The sequence below is a fragment of the Phoca vitulina genome, unplaced genomic scaffold, assembly GCF_004348235.1.
Source record: "Phoca vitulina isolate PV1807 unplaced genomic scaffold, GSC_HSeal_1.0 scaffold13, whole genome shotgun sequence".
NCBI lineage: Eukaryota > Metazoa > Chordata > Mammalia > Carnivora > Phocidae > Phoca > Phoca vitulina.
In genome coordinates this window covers 44206744-44232857 of record NW_022589716.1, presented here as the reverse complement: position 1 = coordinate 44232857, position 26114 = coordinate 44206744, and positions in this window count along the sequence as shown.

The window sequence follows — 26114 nt, the reverse complement described above, 5'->3', positions numbered from 1 at the left end:
TTTTCTATGTCTTTTCTGTTCCTTTATTCATCCTTTACTGCTTTCTTTTGCGTTTAGTGAATCTTTTCTAATGTAGCATTTAAATTCCTTTAATCAATTTTTTACTATGTAATTTGAAATTATTTGCTTACTGGTTGCTCTAGGACTTACCATAATACATCTTAACTTTTCAGAATCAGCTTTAGATTCATACTAGCTTAATTCAAGGTAGAAATACAAATCTTACTTTTATGTAGCTCTATTCCCTTTTCTCTCTTTTTGGGTGATATTGTTGCTATGTATATTATGTATAATATATATAACTATTACAAACCCAAAACATATTGTTATAATTATTAGCTTACATAATTTTATGTGTTTTCAAGAAGTTAAGAGATGAAAAGAGAGTAAGAGTACACTCATAGATTTCATGTTAACCTTCTTATTTAGCTTTCTGGTTATTTTCATTTGTTCCTATGGATTTGATTTACCATCTGGAGTCATTCTTTCAGCTTTGCTCCCACCAACCTCATGTGCTGTTATTGGCAAATATATTTCTAAATATTATAGGCCCAACAATACAGATTGCTTTGTATAAGCACATTTAAAATCAGTTAATAGAACAAAAGAAAAGAAACATGCATTTATACTGACTTTTATAATTATATAATTACTTATACCAATATTTTTTGTTTTTTTCATGTGGATTCAGATTCTTGCCTGAGGTCATTTACTTTCAGCCTGAAGAACATACTTTATTATTTCTTATATGGTAGGTCGGCTAGCAACAAACTCTCTGTTTTGTTTACCTGTAATGCCTTTAATTCACCTTCATTTTTGAAAGACAGTTCTGCTGGATATAAGATTCTTGGTAGACAGGTTTTTTCTTTGAGCATTTTGAATATGTTATCTCATTGCCTTCTGGCCTCCATTGTTTCTGATGAGAAGTCAGGTGTTTATTTTATTGAGATTCCCTTATACATGGGTCATTTTTCTCTTGCTGCTTTCAAGATTTTCTATTTGTCTTTGGATTTTAGCGTTTTTACTATGATGTGTTTGTCAGTCTGTTTGTATTTATCCCACTCAGAATTCACTGAGCTTCCTGGATGTGTGATTTAACGTTTTTCAATAAATTTGGGCAGTTTTCAGGTATTTCTTTGAATATTATGCATTGTGCTTAATGATGTCCCACGTTTATCTAAGGCTCTGTTCATTGTTGTCATTTTCCCCCTCTGCTCTTCAAATTTCACAATCTCTATCAATTTAGCTTCAAGTTTACTGATTTTTTCTTATGCCAGTTAAATATATTGTTGAGCCCTTTTAGTGAATTTTTCATATCAATTATTGCATTTTTCAAACCCAAAATTTCCATTGGATTCTTTTTTATATTTTCTATCTCTTTATTGGTATTCTCAATTTGATATGGCATTGTCATTATACCTTCCTTTACTTCTTTAATCATGGTTTCATTTAGTGCTTTGAACATATTTACAATTGATATTTTGAAGTCTTTGTTAAGTGCAACATCTGGTCACTGTCACAGGCAGTTGTTATTACCACCACCCCCACCCCAGGGTATGGCTCATAATTTCCTAGGCTTTTTTTTTTTTCTTGTATGTCTCATAATTTTTTGTTGGAAACTAGACATCTTAAATGATGTAGCAAATCTGGATACTAGTTCTCCTTTTAGGGGCTTGTTATTATTTCTTTGTTTACTTTTTTGGTGACTTGCTGGATTATTCTATTGAAGTCTATTTCTCCCAGCCCCTGCAGTGTGTAGCCTCTGATGTTACTCCTCTGGGGGCACAGCCTTGGGAATACCCAGAGTTATCCTGGGATGACTTGGTTTTACAGGGCTCTCTTTGACTGTCTCTTTCCCTGGCTGCACCCAGCTATTAAGCTCCATTAATTGCTGGCTGATTGCCTATTGTTTTCAACAATGCCCTGGGGCATACATTTCTTCACAAACACATCCAATCAAAACCAGGCTCCTTTGAACAGATAGTTCCTAAAGTCAGTGTTGGAGATTTTCTATAACCACCCCCAGAGGTTTCTTCCCAGCCTTCTCTTTTTCTGTTCTCCCCAGCAAAATAGCTGGTTTACAGTTTACACTATATTTCCAATGACTCTATCAATCTCTTCCCAATTGCCTTTCACCATGCCTCCACTGTTTTTGAGTGTGCTTTTTCACTTGAACTTCTCCACACTGGGTTGCAAATGAAATCAGTTCCTTTGGAGAGAGTTGTACCTCTCTTTTCTATGGCCTGCTTCTCCCTTCAGAAAATGTCTCTGATGTGTAGCCCTGGTCCTGGGAGTGGGGCAGTGGTGAGCTTCTCTTTGAATGACACCCCAAATTTAGGATCCAAAAGCTCAGTATATGGGAAGAAGCAGCCCTGGGTCTTGATTAGGCTCTCTTGGTATAGAACCCTTGCTCCATGAGATGGGACAAGGGTAATTGAGGCTCTAGTATCTCTGTGGATCTGTGCCCGGGTATAGCCTTTATACCATGAGCAGGGGTTGAATAGAAGAAGGAAGAAGGAACTCCCACCTCTTGGCTGCACTTGCCTGGAACTTAGACTCAGCAATAGGTAGCTGGGACAGAATGAGAAATGCTGATGCTCTTCCCCTCTTGGGAAGACAGCCCCTGACTAGGAGCTGGGGAGAGAGGAAACCCTGTGTTCTTGGATGTACCAGTCTGTCTCATTGAGCTGGGAGTGGGAAGGGATGGAGTAGATCTTGGTTTAAATACTACAAACTTGCTGCTCTTACTGAATTTTAGTACATTTTCCTGAATAATATATTCATTTGCTCTATGCCCTTATTTCCATATATTTTGGTTGTTTTAAAACTTTTTCACTGATTTCTTTTTTTTTTTTTAAAGATTTTTTTATTTATTTATATGACAGAGAGAGACACAGCGAGAGAGGGAACATAAGCTGGGGGACTGGGAGAGGGAGAAGCAGGCTTCCTGTGGAGCAGGGAGCCCAATGCGGGGCTCGATCCCAGGAGGCTGGGATCATGATCTCAGCCCAAGGCAGATGCTTAACGACTAAGCCACCCAGGCGCCCCTTTTTCACTGATTTCTTTGGAGAGCGGTCCATTGAGCTCCTCATGCTGTCATGCTGGAAATGGAACTCACAAAAATATTTTCTTATAATAGCTTCTAGAAGCTATGTTGCTTTGCCTTTCATATTTAGGTCTATAATTCACCTGAATTTGATTTTTGTGTGTATGATATGAAGTAGGAGTTAAGTTTCCTCTTATCCTCCATTGAAGAAATTGTCTTTTTCTCATTGCTCAGATGAGTCTCCTTTGGCATAATTTAAATGTCCAACTATGGCTGGGTTTGTTTCTAAATTTTCTATGCTGTTCTACTTATCTATTTATCTATTTTTGTGCCGATACTATACCATTTTTGTGTTAATTTACTGAGGCTTAATGATAAGTTTTCACTTTATCTTAGCTATTCTTAGTCTCTTGTATATCCATACAAATTTTAGAATTCCCTTGTCAATTGTCTTCTTGTCAAAAAACTCCTCTAATAGTTTAGTTGGGATTGCATTGGTTGATTTTTTAGCACTTAAGAGTGGACTCCTGAACATGGTTATTTAGATTGAGTTGACAGACTCTGGCCAGCAGACCAAATCTTGCCCACAGCTTGTTTTTGTGTGACCCTTGAGTTAAGAATGATTTTTACATGTTTAAAGAGTTGTCAAAAAAGAATATGTGAAAGAGATCATATTTCTCAGTTTTGATTGCTACTGTTTTGTTTAAGATTTTCCAACTATGTTCATGAATATAATTGGCCTGTAATTTTCCTTTCTTTGATGCCTTGTTGAAACCAGGCTATTGGTATCAAGATTATGTTGCCCTCATAAACTAATTAGAGGGTTTTCCTTCTTTTTCTATTATCTGGAAAAAAATCTGTGGAAAATTGACTCTATTTCTTCCTTCTGAATTTGGTAGAATTTGCCAGTGTATCCATTTTTCTGGGTGGAAAACATTTAAGTACAGATGACATTTCTGTAATAGCTATAGGATTACTCACACTTCTATTTCTTCTTATCTCATTTTGATGCTTTGCATTACCTTAGGAATTTATCCATTTAACCAAAATTTTCAAATTTATAGGTATAAAATTGTTCATAATAGCATCTTATTTTTTAAATGTCTGCAGAATCTGTAGAGATGCCCCCTTTTAATTAATAATTTATGTCTTCATTCTCTCATATCCTCGGTCTGATATTTTCATTATTATTTTCTTCCTACTTCTTTTTTTGGGGTTTATTTTGTTGTTCTTTTTCTAACTTCTTGTGATGATTCACTGTTCCTTTTCAGCCTTTTTTCTTTTTGAATACTAAAAATTTTTAATTACTTTTAAGCACTGTATTAGTTTCAGTTAAAAGTTCTGATATGTAACATTTTCATTATCTTTCAGATATATTTTATAACTTTCACTGTGATTTCTTCTTTGACTCACTGGTTATTTGGAACTGCATATTTTAATTTCCAAAAAAGTGAGGATTTCCTAGTTATTGATTTCTATCTTAATTGTATTGTGGTGAGAGTGTCCTTTGGGTGATTTCATGTCTTTGCTTTACAGCCTAGAATATGATCAGTTTTTTGACAATGTTCCAACTGTGCAGGAAAAATAAACATTTTGTATTTGCATGTGCAGTGTTCTATACATATTAATTAGGTGATGTCTGTTTGCCATGTTGTTCAAACCTTATGTATCTTTAATGATTTTTTGTGTTTTACTTTTATCAATTACTGAGAGAGGTGTTTTATAATCTGCCTATATGATTATAGACTTGTCTGTTTCTCCTTATAGTTCTGAAAATTTTTTCCTTTATATATTTTGAGGCCAGGTGTATCTAAATTTAGAATTGCTAAATAGTCCTAGTAAATTGAATTTTTTAATAGTGTGACATGCCCCACTTTATATCTCTACTAATGCTTTTTTTTTGCTTTAATGTTTGCTTTGCCTGGTATTAACATAACTATACTTGCTGACTTTTGGTCTTATTGTTTGTCTGCATATGTCCCATCCTTAACTTTCAATCTATTAATTATCTTTTACTTCAAATGTATCTTTTGGAAACAGCATATAGTTATAGCATTTAAAAAAATCCAATCTATCTTTTTCTTATAATTAAAAGTTTTTAGACAATTTACATTTTATGTAGTTATTGCTACATTTGGGCTTAAATTTAGCATCTTACCAAATGCTTTTTATTTATTCAACCTATGCCATTTTCCTTACTCTCTACTTCAATGACTACTTTTGTATTTATTTAAATGCATTTTATTTTATTTTTTATTTTTATTTTTTTAAAGATTTTATTTATTTATTTGACAGAGAGAGACACAGCGAGAGAGGGAACACAAGCAGGGGGAGTGGGAGAGGGAGAAGCAGGCTCCCTGCTGAGCAGGGAGCCCGATGTGGGGCTCCATCCCAGGACCTTGGGATCATGACCTGAGCTGAAGGCAGATGCTTAACCAACTGAGCCACCCAGGTGCCCCTATTTAAATGTATTTTAAATCATTCCATTTTTCTCTGTTAGTTTGGAAATTATACACTCTTTTACTATTCTTTCGATTATTACCCTAGAGATTAAAATCTGCATCCTTCATTTATCAAAGTCTAATATTAATCAGTACTTTCCCCTTTCTTAGACATTGCAAGGACTTTGACATATTTGACATATCCTCCTAATTTTTATGTTGTTGCTGAAATTTATTTTAATTTCCTATATATTTTTAACATTCTAGACATTACTAATTATAGTAGCATTACTATTGTCAGTAAACTTCTTTTAGACTTGTGTGCATATTTTTTAAGTTTTTGTTTTGAAATATCTTTAGACTTACATAGTACCTTTCATCCAGCTACCCTCAATGTTATTATCTTACATAACCATAGTACAATGATCAAGACCAGACAATTAACATGATGCAGTGAACTGAACTGCAGACCCTATTCAGTTTTTACATGAATTCACATGTGTGTGTGCTTACAGTTCTATGAAGTTTTATCGTATGTGTAGATTCATGTAACCATCACATAATCAGAATATAAAAATTTTCATTGTCTTAAACTCTCATGCATCCCTTTTGTAGTCATGCATTTCTCTCACCCCTTACACATTACAGCCACTTATCTGCTCATAATTATAACTTGGTCATTTAAGAATGTCATATAAATAAGAATCATACAGTATGTGACCTTCTGAGACTGGCATTTTTTCCCCCCTCAGTATAGTGTCTTTGAGATCTAGCTAAGTTGTATGTATCAATAGTTCATTTATTTTTATTGCTGAATAGTATTCCATGGTAAGGATATGTTAAAATTTGTTTAACTATTCACCTATTAAGGAACATTCTGGTTGTTTCTGGGTTTTGCCTTTTACAAATAAGACTGCTGTGAACATTTGTGCACAGGTTTTTGCATGGACATAAATTTTCATTTCCCTGAGATAGACACCTGAGAGTGATTGCTGTTTTATTATAGTTTTTTTAATTGAAATATCTTTGACATATAACATTGTGAAAACTTAAGGTGTACATACACTGACTTGGTACATTTATATATGGTAATATGATTATCATTATAGTGAAAATTAGCACTGCTATCACAACACATAATTATCATTTCTTTTTTTTAATTGAGATATAATTGACATGTTATATCTCAGTGAAAATGTATTGTATTGCAGTTTTAAAAGAAACTGCCAAACTGTTCTCCAGAGTAACTATAGCATTGTACATTCCCATGAGCAATGAAAGGAGAGATCCTGGCTTAAAGTTTATTTTGTATGGCCACTCTAGCTTTCTATGGTTGCTATTTATATAGTATATATTTTCTATCCTTTTGCTTTCAAGTTATTTGTCTTTGCATCTAAGGTTTATCTCTTGTCAAGAGTTCATAATTGGGTCTCTCCTTTACATCCAGTCTGAAAATCTCTCTTTTTAGATTGGGATGTTTAAACCATTCATATTTAATGTAGTTATTAATACGGTTGGATTTACATTTGCCATTTTGCTATTTGTTTTCTGTGTCTCTTTTTTGTTTGTTTTTCTGTTTTTCCTTGACTGCTTTCCTTTGTATTAAGTAAATATTTTTTAGGGTACCAGTTTAATTTTTCTGTAGATTTTTTCCTACATTTTGGGTTATTTTCTCAATTCTTGCTCTAGGAATTTCAATATGCACCCTAACTTATCACTGTTACTTCAACTTAATACTAACTTATCCTAGTAGACTACAAAAACTTTGCTCCAATAAAACTTTATTCCCTTTCCCCTTTATGCTGGTATTTTCACGATATTACACCTACATATGTCATAAACCCAACAATACAGTGTTATAATTTTTGCTTTATGAAACATTATGTATTTTTTTAAATGTTAAAAGAAATGAGAAAAATGTTTTAATAGAATCTTTTATATTAAATCATATATTTATCATCTTTGGTGTTTTTTGTTTCTTCCTATGGATTGGATTTACTCCCTAGAGTCATTTCCTCTCAGCCTGGAAGACTTCTTTTAGGATTTCTTTAAAAGTACACAAGTCAGCAATAAATTCTGTCAGTTTTTGCTTATCTGGGAATGTTTTAATTTTGCCTTAATTTTTGAGGGATAGTCTCGCTGGGTATAGTAATTTTGGCTGACAGCATTTTCCTTTCATCACTTAGAATATGGTGTGCACTTCCTTACGGTTTCCACTGTTCCTGAGGAGAAGTCAGCCATTACTCTTCCTGCTGCTCCTCTGTATGTGAGCCATTTTTTTTCTTGCTACTTTCAAGGTTTTGCCTTCTCTTGCCTTTCAGTTTTGTGTCTACATATGGATCTCTTTTCTATTTCCATCTCAGGATTTGTTGAGCTCCTTAGATATGTGGTTTAATATTTTTCATCAAATTTGGGAAGTTGGGCCATTATTTCTTCAAAAACAATTTCCTGCCTCCTTCTTTCTTTGCTCCTTTTGGCACTCCCATTACACATATGTTGGTGTGCTTGATGTTGTCTCATGGGTCTCTGAGACTCTCTTGATTTCTCTTCAATTTTGTTTACTCTTGGTTCTTCAGACTGGATAATTTCTGCTGACATATCTTCAAGTTCATGGATTCTTTCTTCTGTCATCACAAATCTGAATCCTTCCAAGGATTCCTTTCATTTCAGCTGTGTTTTTCAGCTCCACAATTTCACTTTGATTCTTTTCTATAATTTATGTCACCTCATCAATAATTAGTTTGTTGGTTCACTGTTGTCATACTTTCTTTCAGTTCATTAACTATTATTTCTTAGTTATTTGGACGTTTTCGTACAAGTTTCTTTGAAGTATTTTTCTCCAAGTCAAACATCCAGGGACACTCAGCAACAGTTTCTACTGAGTGCTCTTTTTCCTTTTTTTTTTTTTAATAAAAGATTTTATTTTATTATTTGACAGAGTGAGAGCAGGAACACAAGCAGGGTGAGTGGGAGAGGGAGAAGCAGGCTTCCCACCGAGCAGGGAGCCTGATGTGGGACTTGATCCCAGGACCCTGGGATAATGACCTGAGCCGAAGGCAGACGCTTAACGACTGAGCCACCCAGGCACCCCTGAGTGCTCTTTTTCCTAGGCATGGGTCACACCTTACTGTTTCTTTTCATATCTCATAATTTTGTTGAAAATTGGACATTTTAGATAATGTAGTAGCTTTGGGTTCTGATATGATATTTTCACCCTGGAAGTTATTGATATTTTGTGTTTAGTAACTTTTGTTTGTTTAGTAACTTCTTTGGCTAAAACTGAAATCTGTCAACCCCACAGTGTGGCTGCCGCTGTTTTTGTTCCATTTTTTAATTCTTGTTTTTACTCTTAAGCCTAACTTCCTATAGGTCATTCCTGTGTTTGGATAGCTTAAAAGCAATCCAGTAGTTGGACAGAGGTCGTGTTTAAACATTTTGAATTAATAAGGCTTCTATCTTCTCCTGATGTATGTGTGTGTGTAGGAGAGAGTCCGTTCAAAGTTCAGGATGTTTTTAAATATGCCTTTACCTTCACTTTCTTCTGGGAATCTCCATGTCTCTTATCTACAACTGTGTAACTCAGGGTTGGCCAGGAGCATGTGAATAGCCTGGGCTTTCTCTATTCTTTACTTCACACATGTAGGTCCTCAAGGCCTGACCCATCTTGGAAGAAGACTTGCGCCAACTGAGTTGGGGAGACTGAGAGCCACTAAAACACAAAGGCCACAGGCTCCCACTGTTCTTATCTGAATCTCAGCAGTTTTTCAAGCATAGAAGCTTCCAGGATTTGGGCATTGAATGAAGGTGTAAAAGGCAGGTAACTAGATCCCCTTAAAGGCCTATGTGATTTTGCTCTCCTGGCAGGAAGAAGTCTATGTGATTTGGCTAGAATATCCCACATTCTACCTCTTTGGGCCACAAATGCCAATTGTGTGTCCTTGGGACTGAAGCCATAGCAGTGGAAACTGAGGCCCAGTATGGAGAAGGGGATTGCTGCATGGAAGGCACAGAACTAGGATCCTGGCTGTTGCTCTCACAGGCCAGTAACCAGTTCAGGATCAACTTCTCTGACCCTTGACGTTTCTAGTTCATGAGAAGAGAAGATGTGTTTCCTGCCCTGGCATCCCACTGCAGTGTGGGTGATGCCCACAGCCCCTCCAGAGCTTTGGCCATGCCAGTCTCTCTTTGACCCCCACATACGTGGAGCTTGTCCAGTGTCAGGGCTTTCGCACCTGCTTTTCTTGGCCTGGGATGCTTTTGCCCAGTTTTCCACACTCCCCTTCAAGATCACCTGCTCAGACACTCCCCTGACCACTCAGTGGAAAGGGCATCTCCTTCATTCTCCATCACTATCTGTAGCTTCCCTTTTATTAAGTCTCTCATACTGGCCTGCAGTTATTTGAATTATTTAAGTATTTGTTTCTGGCTTGCTTCTCCCTTCCTAAAGGGAAAGTCCCCAAGCTCAGGGACTGGTATGTCCTTTACACCTATCCCTAGTACTGGGGCTGGTGGCCAGACAACAGACATGCCAGTGCATGTGCAGTGGAAGGCTAGACAGAGGAAGGAGTGAGTGAACGCCCATGATCTCTCAGGACCCTCACGTGGAACTCCTCTGTGCGGGGTCAGGCCCCACGTGGCATGAGGACAAGTGTGCCAAGAACTGGGGAGCTATGTATGTGTGTGTATAAACACAGACTTTGTTTCATTATCCAGCAATGTTTTCTGGGGAGACTTTCATGTGCTGGGAGTGAACAAAACTGACGAAATGTCCTGCTATTCTGGATATACAGGATAATTATATATTATCACTTAATACCTGATCTGATAACAGCTGTTAGAACTAGAGCAGGGAGGAGGAGAAAGTGCTGGAGGGACCCGCTGCAATTTAAAGTAATATATATACAATGGAATATCATTCAGCCATGAGAAAGCAAGAAATCCTGCCATTTGCAACGTGGATGGACCTCAAGGCCATGGTGCTAAGTGAGAGAGGTCAGACAGAGAAAGTCGAATCCTGTATAATCTCACTTATATGTGGAATCTAAAAAAAAAACAACAACAAAAAACTGAACTCGTAAAAACAGAGAGTAGAATGGTGGTCACCAGGGGCTGGGAGGTGAGGGAATTGGGGAGTTGTGGTTTAAGGGTACAAACTTGCAACCAGTAGATAAATAAGTCCTGGAGATTTAATGCACAGCACAGTGATTATGGTCAACAATGCTGTATTATAAACTTCAAAGCTGCTAAGAGGCTAGATCCTAATTTTTCTCAACACAAAAAGGAAATTGGAATTATGTGACCTGATGGAGCTATTAGCTAATGCTACTCTTGTAATAATATTGCAATATTTAAATGTATCAAATTATCAAATCAAGGCTTTTTACACCTTAAACTTGCACACTATTTATGTCAATTATATCTCAACTAAAAAAACATAAAACAATGTATATATCTCTCTGAGGTTATTATATACAAATAAAGTAACATATAACACATTGTGCATCCTATTCATTCAACATTGTATAAAATATATTACATTATATATGTTATAATGTATAATATAATATACATTATATATAATATTATATGATACCATATACATATATAATTATACTATATAATAAATTTTATGATCATGATACGTAGATAATGATTATATACAACACCGTATTATGTGTTCTATTATATATATTCCCATGAAGTTCTGACCCACAGGCAGGTTCGGGGACAACTTCTGTGGGGACATGGGTGGTGCCTTTGGGGACTCCTCAAGACTAAGATGCCACATGGCCCTGGCCCCAAGTCCCACAGCTGTCACTTTCACAGTGACTGCATGGCTCTGAGACTCAGCTTCTCTCCTGCACAGAGGAGGTAAAGGTTCCTCCCTTGGGGGCTCTGGGGAGGATTGCCTGAAATGGGATTGATGGAGTGATAAGTGCCTGCTGTGTACCATTTAATTCCCACAGCCAGCGGGCTGAGGCTCAGCTAACAGCCCACAGTGTAGGAGCCACCATTCCTCTGAACTTAAAAGAAAAAAATATGGACATTAAAAATGTACTGGGAAGGGGCGCCTGGGTGGCTCAGTCGTTAAGCGTCTGCCTTCGGCTCAGGTCATGATCCCAGGGTCCTGGGATCGAGCCCCGCATCGGGCTCCCTGCTCCACGGGGAGCCTGCTTCTCCCTCTCCCACTCCCCCTGCTTGTGTTCCCTCTCTCGCTGTCTGTCTCTCTGTCAAATAAATAAAATCTTTAAAAAAAAAAAAAAAAATGTACTGGGGATTTGAGAGCATGGCATAATCATTACACGATAGTGCACCCTCCTGAGCCTCTCACCCAGAGCCGGCCATCATCAAACTCTGTTGTTCATGTTTGATCCCAGAGTCTTTATTTGTATGCCTGTGGGGGGCAAGCTGAGGGGTTGCCTAGAACAATTTCAAGGAACTCCCACACTTTACAGATACTACAAAACCGTCATCGCGTCTAAAAAAATGGACAATAATTCCTTAATATTTTCTGACTTGGAATGTATTCAGTTGTTCTTGTTCATTTCAAGAGTGTTTATTTTTTTCCCAATGGATTTAATCAAACCAGGATCCATACAAGAACCACATATTGCATTTTGTTTATAAGTCTCTTAAGTGTCTTTTAAATCTGTAACCCTTTTTATTTTCATGCCTTTTATTTCTTGAACAAACCTGATCACTTGTCTTGTAGACCAGTACATGCTTTGGAATGAATGAATGAATGAATTGAATGAATGAGTTAGTGAATGAATGACAGCTCATATACATCCTTCTGGTCTTTTTGCCAGAAAAGTGGAAGAGTTCAACCTTGGGCCTTGGAGGGTGTGTATACCCTGTAGTGCTTGAATTTACTTATTGATTGTCTTTTTGGAAATCTTTATTTCCCAAAACTCATCTAAACAACTGAACTCTGGCAGGAAATGTGGATGTGGCAGGGTCTCGTGTGAGCACCTGCCACGCCCCATCCTGAGCGGGAGTGCTCCAAGAGGCTGGGCATTATTTATGGAGATGTCCCAGTGACAGGGGGAACTTCTGGCCAGGAACTGCCGGTGGTGTCACATCCTTAACCTGGCTGACATCGGAATGCCCTGGGGGGAGCATTTCTCCAGGAAAGGATGGTGGGTCAGGAGCCCCCATGGCGTCTTTTCAAAGCAATAATAAAGATATCAGAAGGGCAATCTGTCAGGCGCAGACGTTGGTGGTGAGTGCTGAGGCCAGGCAGATGGTGCAGAGGAGAAGGACGGGGCTGGGAACCAGATGTTACGTTTCCTGAAAATAGACATGTCAGGTCTCTGGGGCTGTCAGGTGCCCCCTTATTACCCTATTGGGCTAAACGGAGCCACTGAGCAGTGACATCTCACTCAGCCGTGGCACCTGGCAGAGGACCCTGGTGCCTGCAGAGGCTGGGTAGGTAGGACTACAATAGTCAGTCCTTTCCCCTAGGGGGAAACTGAGGCTCAGAGTCTGCTGCAGAAGACCGTGCACAGTGTGGCAGTGGCTCAGGGGCAGAGACTAACTGGGGCCCAGGTTTCAGTGATCAGGACCCATTGGGAGGGTTCCTCGTGTCCACTTGTTTGAGGCTCTCTTGAGCTGCCCTAGAGCTGCACGGCCCCTCCCCATTTCTACCACATCACGGAGCACTTACTTGTCTTTGCACTGACCTTTATTTAAGCACATCTGCTTTGTTTCCCTTAAGCAAGTGGAAACTTGATAGACTCTCTTAAAAACCCAAACAAACAAGCCCAGCATCACATACTGTAAATGAAAGAAGTGGTACAAATAAACTCTGTGACTTCTAAGTGAGGCTGGTGAGCGCGAACAAGCAGGTCCGTCTCAGGCAGCCGAGCCTACACTCTGCTCTCTGGGTTAACAAAGGTGGAAGGCAAAGACAGGCAGGCACCGGACCTTCCCCGTGGTGCCATTGCCGGGGGGGGGGGGGGGGGGGGGGGGGGGGGGGGGGGCGGCCGGGGAGAAAGGATCATGGAAACTGGCTCAGCATGCAGCACCAACATTACCTAATGCCTATGTCCCATCCAATGTCATCTTCTGGATGGGAAACTCAAGATCAACCAGGAGACCCAGGCCCACAGAGGAAGAGGGACTCACTCAAGGTCACACAGCAGGATGCTGCCTCTAGAAGCTTCATTTCTAGGAAGGTCACTCTGCTTCCTTGCAACCTGCTTGATTCTAGTGAGCACATGCACCTGTCACTGTGTGGCTGTGACCCTGGGAGAACTGCCTGCCCTCTCTGGGCCTCGGTTTTCTCTCCTCTACAACAGGAACAATAACTCTTCCTTTTCTGGGTTGGTTGTAAGACATCGTAAGAGGAGACCATTCAGTCAGTGGATGCTTACTGAACATTGTATGTCTGGCACATAATAGGTGCTCAACACATGGAATCTCCTTCACTTCTAAAAAGTGACTCTGTGGCATAATAAGCACCAGATATTAACACCTACTCCCCACCAGTGTGAGCATCTATCCACACTTAGCGAGATAGGTATTAACATAACCATTTAACTGACAAGGACACTGAGAGTCTGAGACATGAAGTCGCTTGCTCAAACATCGAGAGCTGCTCTGGACAGTGCGTAAGCCAGAGGCTCTGGCCGACACAGGGCCATGCTGGGACTCAGACCTGGGGACACAGAGGCCCAGGGAGACAAGACTCGCCTGGGGCCTCGATTCGAACGGCCAAGCTGCCTGCTGGCAATTTCAGATTCAGGCTGTTGAATTTCCAGCCTAAGAGAGAGCAAAGCCTGTCTCCGAGCCTCTTGGGGGAGTAGATGTGTAATTATTTCGGGCAGATTGAATGCTTCTGACAAAAAGAAGGAGGGAGGAGGGAATAATTAGCCCTGCTTTGCAGGCTGCTGGTATTTCTCTCGCAACGAGCACTGCAGCCCGAGACGCTGTAATTAGGCCTTGGTAATAACAGGCTCCGTATCTCCCGCACCCTGTCAGGGAGAAGAATCCATCTTATCGGTAATTGTAGGGTTGGCAGTTTCTGAATGTCTCTTTCCGCTAGCCTGGGCCTTTCCCGGGGCAGGGGGGTGCTGGCAGGGCTTTCTGAGTGAACACTGCCTGGGCTGGGGTGCAGGGCGGGTGGGGGGACCAAGTCCGGAGAAGCCTCCCTCAGAGCTCGGGTGGGAGGCCCAAAGCTGCTGCCTGGATCATGGCCCCAGCCTCCCAGCCTGTCTTCCCTGCTCCCCACCCTCCTGCAATCCATTCTCCACAAGCCGCTGGAAGACGTGCAGCTAAACTGGAAGCCATGCTATATCCCTCCTCTGCTTCACACCCTCCATGGCTCCCATCTCCCTCAGAGGCAGAGACAGAGTCCTCTCCGTGGTCTGCAGGCCTACGTCTTCGGGGCTGTCCCTCTCTATCTCCTTCTACCTTCCTCTCACTCACTCGGCTCCAGGCCCACTGGCCTGTTCCTTGAGCACACGCCCGCATATTCCTGCCTCTGGGCCTTTGCACTGGCTGTTTCCTCCTCCTGGATGGCTTTTCCTTCACATGCTCATTCCCTCACCTCCTTCAGGTCCCTTCTCGGGAACAGCCACCCTCCAGCACTTCTTATTCACCTGTCCTACTTTATTTTTCCTCTTACGTATTGCCTTCTAACTCACCATATATATTACTCAATACTCTGTTTTCCCCACAAGACTGTCAGCTCCGTGAGGGCAGAGGTATTTGTCTGGTTGGTTCATTGCTGTACTTGAAAGGCTAAAATAGTGCCTGTCACACAGTAGGTGCTCCATTAATGACACGCAGCTGGCTTGACGTCCCCCAGCCTGTGTGTTCTCCTCTTCATGTGACGTTCACGTCATCACCAGGCCTCCACCCAGGGGCCCTCTCTTCCAGGAAGGCTTCCAGGAACTTCCCATGCACCACACCCTCTGGTCAAGGCCTGTTGAAGACACCTGACCTCCCTCCACTCAGTCACCATCTGTCCCTCCATCGGTCACCGTGAACTCCTTCGGGGCTGGGGCCCAAGGCTGAGCGTCCTCTGGGTCCCTAGAGACTGGCCATGGCCCTGGGTCCTAGCAGGTGCTGAATAGATGTTTCTGAAGAAATTTAGGGTGGAGAGGGGGCAAATGTTTGGGGAAGGGGGTGAACATGGGACAGCAAACAGTAATGACCACTAATATGAATCGAGAGCATTCTACCACCAGACACTCTGCTGTGTGCCCTGCCTGTCCCTGCTCGCTCCACCTCAAAACAACCCTGGGAGGCAACTCTTGCTGTCATCATGCCCATTAGACCAAAAAGAGAGGTTCTTTTAGCCGAAGGGGTCTAAACTGTTTTGGTAGCACATCCTAATAGGTTAAAAAAAAATCGAGTGTAGCTCTCCACCTTCTGGCCTTCCATCTACTCATTTATAAATTTATATATATATATATATATATATATATATATACACACACACACACACACGATTTATACACACATGTGCCCCCAAATAGAAATATTAAAGAGATGGATGAACATAAAGAGATATTCTTATGTGCTCTTCCTTTCCACGGTGGATCTCACACAACCCTGGGACTACACATCCTATTCTGGAACCCAGTACACCATGGCTGGGTGATGCAGTGAATGAGAATGAGTGAATGCTCATGAATCACTGCATTCAAGAACAGAGGCCCATTTGGGTCAGTTGTTTGGTTGTTTTCTTCACTTACTGGCTGTGTGTCCTTGGGTGAGTTGCTTAACCTCTCTGAGCCATGGTTTTCTCATCTATAAAGCGGAGATGGAAATAGTCTCATCTTCAAAGGGCTGTAAAGGAGTAAATGAGGAGTCAATGAGATCGTCTATATAAAGTGCTTAGGACAGGGCCTGGTACCTTGTTAGCTGTTATGATTGGGAAAACATTTCTTCCTAGAAATAAGGCTGAAAAAATGGCCAGAGTCAGAAAGTGAACGACTAAGGACTCAAGAGAGAATGCTTGTCATCAGCTCCCTTCCGCTGTCACCACTGACTCGAGCTGGAGCTGAAACCCCTCTTGGCGGTCAGTGTGGTACAAGAGTGGGTGGTGATTCGGGAGGACGGGGGCTGCTTCTAGCTCGTGTGACCAGATTGGGTTTCCCATCTGTACAATGGGGCAACAATGTACAGCGGTTGGGGTCGGAGACTTGGATGACTCCATGGGGGTGAATGTACTTTGCCAATCAGAGGAGGACGTACTAGGCTCCGGGAAGCAGAGCTGCAAACCTGAGCAGCTTTTGGCTAAGGACTTTGCTTGTCAGGGTCATAACTCATTCATCTTGTACCCAAATGGACAGCCCCAATTCCAGGCTTACTAATCTGTGGACAGACTACATCAGAATCCCCTGTCCTCTCCCAGCCTCATCCCATTGGCATCACTGGGGGTGTGGGGGAAGGGGGACTCAGGACTCTAGAACAAGTTCCCCCGGGACTCTACAGCACGACTGACTTGGAAATGGTTGTATTACATAATCCATATTGTCTGCTTTGTAATTTTTAAGGGACTGGGAATCTGTCTCTGGGTGGGGTTAGAGACCAGTGGGCATGATCAGGTAGGACTGGGGTTCAAATTTGCTAGCAGCGTGACTTTGGATGATTCATTTCATGACTGAGCCTCAGATTTTACATCCGTCAACAGGGACAGTAAGAGCACCTGTTTTCCTCAAAAATGAGGTCTAAATCCTCTCGTAGAGACCTGGTTGCTAAGTTCTCCATAAGTAGGAAGCGTGAGTATTCCTATTTATGTAATAGCATTGATTGCAGCATTACTAAAGCTGTAATAGTGATTACTATTATTAGTGGTTATTGTTGTTGTGTTACATTAAAATATTTCTTCCAGGAATTTAAGTTCATAAAAAAAGGGGGGTGGAAGCTTGAATGTCACTGAAAAGAAACCCCTGATCCACCAGATCAGAGCTAAACAGTGTGTAAGCCTTTTGCTGATTATGTTCAAAGGGGCCTCAAAGCAGGATTGAACCCCTCCTCTGTCTTTACTGAACTCTGAATGTGAAATGTGCTGCATGTAGGTGGCAAATCCCGCTAATCACTCGGTTTTCTTTTCAATAGAAGGATGACCGTGTAAACAAAATCAGAACCTGAAAAAGATAATGCCCAATATATTAAAACACAGATACTTGTTCAGTGCAAACACAAGTACAAATTTTCTCATTAAAATTTTTTGTTACTTTAATATAAAAGACAGCAATGCTCCACATTTCATGTACTATTAAGACAAGTTTTAAAACCCTCTAATAAGGGGGGCTGGTGCAGTCAGTTAGGCATCCAACTCTTGGTTTCAGCTCAGGTCTGATCTCAGGATCATGAGAACGAGCCCCACGTCCAGCACCGCATGGAGCACCGCATTGGGCTCCATGCTCTGTGGGGAGTCGGCTTGAGGTTCTCTCTCCCTCCCCCTCTGCCACTCCTGCTCATGCTCTGTCTCTCTCTCTAAAATAAATAAATAAATCTTTTTTTAAAACCCCCTAATAAGTGTTTAATGAAAATAAATTTTTTGAAGAGTAGCATGACTACAAAATCAATACTACCAAATCGTTAGTGATGCCTTTCGCATTAACAATATTCGGAGGGTAGGTGGAGAAAATAAACAAGGATATGGACATTTTAAAATGATATTTTCTCCAGGCTTGGTCTTTTTACTGAATCTTGTGTGTATTAGAAGATGTATTCAAGATGGTTGTAAAGATACTCAGCTGAAGTCATACTTCAAATGCCAAATGGACTTTGGCAGCATTTGATATCAGCAAACTTCACCAATCGACACATATAGGAACTCTTAGGTTTTCAGATTTTAACTGCCTAGAGTCTCTTAGCTGATGAGTCTGGCCTTGTAAACCTTTTCTTGGCCCTCATTAGTGTGTTATAAATTATTTTTAATTAGGTGGAGAGCATCCTATTGTAGGTACCATGATAGGAGTTGTCAATAACAAAATAAGACCACACTTAAGAAAAATTGGAATCATAAGAACGCTCTAAACAGACTCAAAGGTGGTTTGACGTTTTTCCCTGTGATTTTAAAAAATGTTTTTTTGCAAAGCAGTCATTGCATTTGTAATGATCCTGGCAGTTCATTGGAAAATTTTCTCGTGCTTTCAAAGCTAATATGATTGGAGTAAAATTGCAAAAGAACACTTAGATCTTGCAATCTTGTTCTAATTAGTGCATTTACAAAATCAAACGCTCAGTGAAAAACGTTTTTGGAAAAATCAGCGTTAAGACCAGGGATTTGGCTTCCTGACTTTCCCCAGGGTTCGTGGGCAGAATTTGATGATGCAAGAAATTTGTGACATCATCAGAGCCCATCAACATTTTGGCCAAGGGAACTTGGGATGTGGGAAATATGAATTTAAAATTTATTTTTCATGTATTTTTTAGAAAGGCAATGATACTCTTCTCTAGGTATCAACTCATGATTTCACCAAGTCCTGTCCATCCTTCTAGCCAAATGTCCTGTCTAATGGCTGTTAATGTCTATGAATCAGTTTGTCTTCCCCAATATTTAAGAAGGGTCTTAAATCCTTTAGGCCTTCAACATGCTAGAGAAATATACATCCCAACTCTTTGCATCTTAAGGAAATCCAAGTAAGCTACTCTCTTCTAGAATGATCTAGAATGATCCAGAGAAATTCGAACTCTGGACTAAGCAGGCTGAACTTAAACCAGTGCAATATCCATGATCATAAACCTTTACACCATGGTACTTACACCTCACCCAGCAGGAGAGTCAGTGTGCCCATTATGCTTCTGTTGCAGGAGGTGTGCAGGCGAGAGCTGGGAATCTGCCACTGTTCCCTGTACTCTTGTGGATCCAGCACAGGAGGCCCATGGACCACACTTTGAGAAGCAGCTATTTGCAGCTCCTGTCTGTTTTTCCGTCAGTGCTAGGTGCACCAGTGACAGGATGATTTATGACTTTGTGGGTCACCGGAATGAGATGCACACAGACATTTGTGGAATGTCATCAAAGGCGTTTTCATGGAGGCCCATCATGAAATGAAAATATGCACACTAGTGTGGTAACACTAGCCCCAGATTTTAATGAAACCCCAGGCAGCCCTGTCTTGATTATTGGAGTTTTATAACCCATCCTGGCATCTGAGAAGGCGAGTCCTTTTGCATCTTCTTCAGGCATGTCCTGGCTCTTCCTGAGTTCCGTGTAATTTTTTGTGTGTTATTTATGCTTTTAAAAAATTGCTATACAATTCACATTCAGTAAAATTCATTTTAAAGTATACAATGTGGGCTTTTTAAGTATATTCGGGCTTCTGCAACCACCACCACAATCTACTTCCAGAATGTTGTCATCCTCCAAATAAACCCTGTACCTTTTAGCAACCACTTCCCATTGTCCTTTCCCTCAGTCCTAATTTCAGTCTCTATGTTTACCTATTCTGGAAATTTCTTAGAAATGGAATCATGTAATATGTGACCTCTGTGTCTGGCTTCTTTAATGTAGCATAATGCTTTCAAGGTTCATCCGTGTTGTAGGGTGTTTTAGTGTTTCATTCCTTTTTATGGTTGAATAATATTCCATTATATGGATACGTCATATTCTGTTTATCCATTTATCAGGTGATGAAAAATTGAGTTGTTTCTGGGTGCCTGGGTGGCTCGGTCGGTTAAGTGCGTTTGCCTTCCGTTCAGGTCGTGATCTCAGGGTCCTGGGATTGAGGCCCGAGTCGGGCTCTCTGCTCAGTGGGGAGTCTGCTTCTCCCTCTCCCTCTGCTCCTCCCCCTGCTCATGCTCTCTCTCTCTGTCTCAAATAAATAAATAAAATCTTAAAAAATAAAAAAAAAAGAAAAATTGGGTTGTTTCCACCTTTTGGGTCCGTGAATGGTACTGTTATGAACATTCATGTACAGACTTTTTTATGAACATGTATTTTCAATTCTCTTGCGTATATACCTAGGAGTGGAATTGCTGGGTCATATAATGACTATGTTTACTTTTTGAGGACCCTCGATGCAGTTTACCACAGCAGTGGCACGGTTTTATAGCCCCACTAGCAAAATCTATCCACATTCTTGCCCACACTTTTTGTTGTCCCAGTGGGTGTGAAGTAGAATCTTATTGTTTTGGTTTACTTTACCTTATGACTAATGATGTTGAGCATCTTTTCATGGGCCATTTTAACATCTTCTTTGGAGAAATGTCTATTCAAATTCTTTGCACATTTTTAATTGGGTTACTTGTTTCTTTATTTTAAGAGTCTTTTATTTATTCTGAATATTAGACCCTTACCAGATATATGATTTGCAAAAGTATCCTCTGAAGCACAAATGTGTTTATTTTGATGAAGTCCAATTTATCTATTTTTCCTTTGGTTGTTTATGCTTTAGATATCATTAAGGAACTGTTGCCTAATCTAAAGTCATGAAGATTTACACCTATATTTTCTTCTAAGGGTCTTACAGTTTCAAGTCTCATACTTAGGTCTTTGATCCATTTTGAGATATTTTTGTATATGATATGAGGTAGGGGTCTGAATTCATTCATTTGCTGTGGTTATCCAGTTGCCTAGTACCATTTGTTGAAAAGACTATTATTTCTCCACTGAATTGTCTTGGCATCCTTGTCAAAATCAACTGGTCATAGATACATGCGTTTATTTCAGGACCCTCAAGTGATCCATATGTCCATCCTTATGCCAACATTACACTGTCTTGATTACTGTGGCTTTGTAGTAAGTCTTGGGATCGAGAAATGTGAATCCTCCAAACAATTTTTTTTTAAATATTGTTTTGGCTATTCTGGGTCCCTTGCATTTCCATATAGATTTTAGGACCAGCTTATCAATTTTTTTTGGAAACAACCTATTTTTGTATATTAACCTTGTTTATCTTAATCTTGCTGAACTTATTTATTGGTCCTAATAGGTCTTTTGTGTGTGTGCCATGTAAAATTCATACTCAGCTTGTCAAGGTTCCCAAATAAATCTGTTGAGATTTTGATTGGAATTGTATTGAATCTATAGACAATTTTGTGTTTGAATTGACATCTTTTCAATATTTAAAATTTCTTATTCATTATCTTTCCATTTATTTAGGTCATCTTTAATACTTTTTTGTTCAACTTAAATTTTCTGTATACAAGTCCTACACATCTGTTTTTGGATTTATTCCTAGGTAGTGTGTATATTTTTTTTTGCTTGATATTACAAATTATCTTTAAAAAAATAATGCTTTGGGGGCATCTGGGTGGCTCAGTCAGTTAAGTGTCTGCCTTCAGCTCAGGTTATGATCCCAGAGTCCTGGGATCGAGTCTTGCGTGGGGCTCCTTGCTCAGTGGGTAGCCTGCCATTCCCCCTGTTTGTGCAATCTCTCTCTCTGACAAGCAAATAAATAAAATCTTAAAAAAAAAAGCTTTGAAGTGTTTTTTGTTAGTACATAAACTACAATTGCCTTTCATATATTTATCTTATAGTCAGTCACCTTGCTAAACTTTCCCATCGTGCTTACTAATTTTTCTATAAGCTCTTTGAGTTCCTATTAGTCAAGGATTAAAATTAATGTAATTCTAGGCATTTTGGGACTGAGAGGAGGGAAAGAGCCAAAACTGATATCAACTTAAGTAAAATATTGTTTGTTTTCTGATGGTAACACATTGAACTTTAAACACAGTCAGCCAGGGGCGCCTGGGTGGCTCAGACATTAAGCGTCTGCCTTCAGCTCAGGTCATGATCCCAGGGTCCTGGGATCGAGCCCCCCTGCATCAGTCTCCCTGCTCGGCGGGAAGCCTGCTTCTCCCTCTGCCCCTGCTTGTGTTCCTTCTCTCACTGTGTCTCTCTCTGTCAAATAAATAAAATCTTAAAAAAATAAAATAAAATAAACACAGTCAGCCATACAATATATGGTCTAAGCTATGAAACCTTCATCTCTATTGGTTCCCTTATTGATCATGGGCTTGGATATAATTCAAAAGGTACAAAGGCTATCTTCACCACGGGTGGAGATGAACCCCACACACAGGAAGCTGGACAGGAAAAGGTGAAGCATTAGTGGCCCTGAGTTTCTCCCAGTTAAAGTTGCAGGGGAACAGTTAATGGTGTGAAATAGGAAGTGTCATGGCACCAAGCAGTAGGGGATTCACTTTCAGTTAGCACTCAAGCAGTAAAAGACTCCTCACAGCTGTCTGTAGGTGCAGAGATTTTAGGGGCCGTTGACCACAGCCATGGGTGATTCTGAATGAGGACATCCTTCTCTACTCCTCAAGCTAAGCTCCAGAATGTCTGAATCTGGGATCAGAGCCTGGATGGAGGAAGTGGATGGGGCCCCTGCCTTGCATAACTCCAGTATGTTCTATCCACTTTGCATTCCAGAATTAGCATTTGTTGGACACTTACTCTCCACCCAGCACCGTTCTTACTTAATCCTCACCACAACCCACCATATTCTTCTTATCTCTGTATGGTGAGGAAACTGAAGCATGGAGAGATGAAAGAACAGGGTCAAAGTCATCCAGCTGGTAGGTGGCAGAGCAGAGGCAGATCCCAGGATCTCTGCTCTCAACTGTTATGTCACCTGTGCCTTTCCAGTCTGGAACAGAGATGTGCTCCAGAGAGAAGAAAAAGAGAGACTCTGCTCTGATTCCCTCCGAATTTCCAGGTCTTGGCTGCTTTTACTGATCAATCCTTCCAATAAATCACTTTAAATTCTACTATTCATTTATTTATCTATTTATTTATTATGATTTTGCCTAGGCTCTCTCAAAGGGAATTCTATGACCTTGGTCTAGGTATTATATATGGAAGCTTAAGGTCAGGGATGGAATTCTTTTGTATCTTTGTAGCCCTACACAGGGCTTGGCATCTGGTTGAGGCTGGGAGTATTTACTGGAAGAATGAATGACTAATTCTCACAGGGAGACTACTGAGATAAAACCAGCCCACATTTTTTTGAAAGTTTACTCCGCATCAGGGATCACTAGTATTTAAAATGCAATAAACCGCTTAGTCCTCACAACAACCCTACGATACATTATGGGTACATTATGATTTCCACTTTATAGATGAGGAAATTGAGACCCAGAGAGGTTACATCCGTGCCTGAGGTAGCAGCCACAGTAAGGGGGGGAGGGCTGAGCCAGAATCGAACTTATGCAATCAAATCTGAAGCCTGGCCTCACATCGTATGACTCTGTGTCGCCTGAATCTTCTTCTTCCTCTTCAGCAGGGTCAGCCAGCCACTGCCTGATGTCTCCAGTGATGGGCGGCTTAGGACTGTGCAGCCCTGCCTCTCCTTTCCCACGCTGGTTGTGGCCCTCCCAGCCCCTCTGCCGCACTGACCTGTGTGAAATCCTCTGAGGCAGAACCTCGCTGAGTCCTTTCTCTATCCACCCCTCTTCATGGAGCTGCTGTCTCTGTCTGAAATGTCCGGCCACATTGTCTGGCTAGAAAATGCACTTCAAAATCTGGTGTATTCCGCTGACTCTAAAACATCACTGATTGTAAGATGCACATTCATTTTATGTTCACTTGAGAAAGAAAAATTTTACCAGCTAAACTTTGACGTAATACTTCCTTATCACTTGGAATTTTTATTTTATTGTTACTGAAAGAAGCTCATTAGACAGAGTTTATCATTTATTACTCGTGTGCCTAAAAAAAATAAGAGAAATAAACTGGGTAAGTTAGTCCTAAAACGTGTTCACATTCAGAGTCTGACTGTTTTGAATAATTTCCGACTTGGTCATTGATGCCTGTGGTTTTCCATGTAATATTGTCCTCTGTGCTGTCAATACCAAATGACACTGCAGCATTTCTGGAAAGAGTGCTTCTTTGTTATCCCTGAGGCTCTCCTCCAAACCTCTGACACCCATTCTGTGAGTTCTGAGTCAGGTGTTTTCCTGCTTGGTGTACCATGGTCAACCCTCTTGCATGTATCGCTAACAGAAAGTGACAACTTCATCTGTTTGTATGGATCTTGGGACCCTAGAACATTCGGTGGTTGTTTTGCAAGAAAATATGGTTATTCCTCCGATGATACACATATGCTTTACTAATGTTACCTTTGTACTCTGTTCCCATGTTTTATTGCACACACAATAACTTCTCACTTCAACGCTAAGTCCTGGTGTAATCTTGTTGAAGACATTTTAAGTGGCAATTAAAATTTTTTTTTTTTTTTTTATTTTTTTTTTTTTTATTTTTTTAAAGATTTTATTTATTTATTTGAGAGAGAGAGAATGAGAGAGAACACATGAGAGGGGGGAGGGTCAGAGGGAGAAGCAGACTCCCTGCTGAGCAGGGAGCCTGATGTGGGACTCGATCCAGGGACTCCAGGATCATGACCTGAGCCGAAGGCAGTCGCTTAACCAACTGAGCCACCCAGGCGCCCCTTAAGTGGCAATTAAATGTAACACATGTCATTCCAACAACACACAGACCTCAACAGAGTGATGACAAATGAACAGCCATTGACAAAGCTCACACAGGCTGAGGCGGTGACAGCCGTACCCCGCTGCCGCCTGGTGACCAGGATGGTGAGCTGCTGTGCCTTCTCAGAGATGTCAAAACGAGAAGAACAAGTGTTTGAGCTCCCTGAGGCCAGGATACCTCATTCCTCTGTGTAACCCCAGGGCCTGGCCCCAGGAAATTTTTTTTGTCTAAACAGATGAATTGAATAAGACACAAGGCAGCTGGGGAGAGTAACAGTGTAGAAGGATTCAGGAAAACATTAAAACACAGAGGTAAGAACTCAAATCACAGAAGGCTGGGGCCAGGTAGTTTGGGAGCAAAATGCCCACTTAGCCAGAGGTAGACCCTTGAAAGTATCACAGCTTCCTGGCACGGGAAACAGTTGGTCCTGGATGATAGAATATCAGATGTGACAGGGTCCTAAGAGATCTCGTTTAACTCCCAACAGCTAATTTATAGAGGAGCCAAGACTCAAACCTGAGAAGGTGTAGCCCCAACCATGAAGCCTCCCTGCTGCCACCCCCCTTCCTGCCAGGAAGGGTTGCCTTGGGCAGCATAGAGCTCCTTGACACTTGAGGTCTATAGGTATAAGCATGAAACTTGGAAACTAGACCCTGTTCCACCTCTGACAGTAGGAAACAGGCTATGAGATGACCAGCATTTGGGAGCTTTGCCAAATCACCTCATCCCAGTCTTAATGATTTACGGATGAGGAAACTGAGGCTCATGGATTTCCTTTAGGACTCCTGTCCTTCCTCCTCTAAATACCTCTCTCTGTGCCCCAAGCCACTTGCCACTCTGTTAGCGGTGTGTCTGTTTTTCTGCCTTCATGTATCAGTTATTTGTGTCTGGATTTATCTCCCTGACCACAAAATAAGCTTAGTAAAGATGCCATCTCCTTAGGGTGGCCACATGATCTGGTGGAGGGAGGGTTGACTTTGAACCACTCAAAAAACTGTGGGATATCAGGGATGTTACTTAAAAGATCTGTGCCTCAGTTTCCCCAGTCCGTAAAATGGGGATGATGATGATATTACCTGCCCCATCTGTGGCTGAGAGGATTAAATGAGATATGGAACATGTGCTAAGCTCCCAGTAAATATTAGGTTTGAATGGTCATCATCATCGTTATCACCTCTAAGCCTTCTCCACGGTGCTAAACAGATGTTTGTGAATTAAAGGAATTTGT